The 1,213-nt window shown below is 41.3% G+C and overlaps 1 pseudogene; it reads right to left on the reverse strand.

Annotated features, from left to right (window-relative positions):
* Positions 1–646: 646 nt before the first annotated feature.
* Positions 647–764, reverse strand: LOC126483031 (5S ribosomal RNA; annotated as a pseudogene).
* Positions 765–1,213: the final 449 nt, after the last annotated feature.

Genomic DNA, 1,213 nt, shown 5'->3' on the forward strand with positions numbered 1-1,213 from the left:
GCCAGATAATTTTAGACAACGTTTTCCGAAAAAAATCGGCGGCCGAAAAAATTTCATAGTTTGGCTGCTTGTATATCGGGGACTAAACGTATGACAAAACTAAAACGTGGTACGTAGTAGCCCAGCAACGCAAGGATCTCAAATACGAAGTTTTATTCATGTAACACTTTCCAATACTTATTAAATGAAGTGCAGAGTTGAAAATTTGAAAAAAGATGAACAAATGCGGTATTTCCGACCTGAGTTTGCAAAAAATTGCGTTTTGTGTAACTTAACAAACTGGGCTCATTAGAAAGATCGTAGTTTTGACTGCCAGAAAAGTGTATTAGATTATTCAACGCGGGCTAACAAGGATAGATAATCTGAATCAAAGTTGAAAACCGCGACACGAAAAAGCAACGTAAACTTCGGATTTTTGTATCTCGTAGACGAAACACATGCACAGCACTCCGTCTTCAGGCCACAAGTTGGCCAATGGAATCATCCGACCGCCGTGTCATCCTCAGAGGAGAATGCGGATAGGAGGGGCGTGTGGTCAGCACACCACTCTCCTGGTCGTTACGATGGTTTTCTGCGACCGGAATCGCTACTGTTCCGTCGAGTAGCTACGCAATTGGCATCAAGAGCCTGAGAGGACCCCGAAAAATGGCAACAGCGCATGGCGGCCCGGACGGTCACCCAACCAGGTGCCGGCCACGCCCGGCAGCGTTTAACTTCGGTGATCTGACGGGAACTGGTGTATCCACTGCAGCAAGGCCGTTGCCAGAGTAAACACGTGCTGAACAAGAAACTTAATGCGCAATAGAAAGACAGCACTTAAACTACATATTCGTCGAAAAAATGACGGTTTTTGTGATAATGTGAAAATAGGGTATATTCAACACTTCATTTACAAATACCGTTTTCTGTTGATGCTTCAAAACCAAACTGATTGGAAACAACGAAATTTAAACACCCAAGAACCGTGGGTTTAATTTCCAACATGGGAACTATGCTACATAAACTGAGGGAAGTAGCCGGAAAAATCTCACTGGAAATAAAGTTCTAACTTCCGTTTCTTATGTCTCGTTGATTAAAAGCATTATAAATATGAAACTTTGAACACAACACCTTAGCAGCATAAAGGTTTCCAATATAAAATATTATTCACGTACTGTTTTATAAGTTTCTACTAAATCAGTTCAAACTTAATTCTGTTTTGTAAAAATACAGC

The sequence above is a fragment of the Schistocerca serialis genome, chromosome 5, assembly GCF_023864345.2.
Source record: "Schistocerca serialis cubense isolate TAMUIC-IGC-003099 chromosome 5, iqSchSeri2.2, whole genome shotgun sequence".
Classification (NCBI taxonomy): Eukaryota; Metazoa; Arthropoda; class Insecta; order Orthoptera; family Acrididae; genus Schistocerca; species Schistocerca serialis.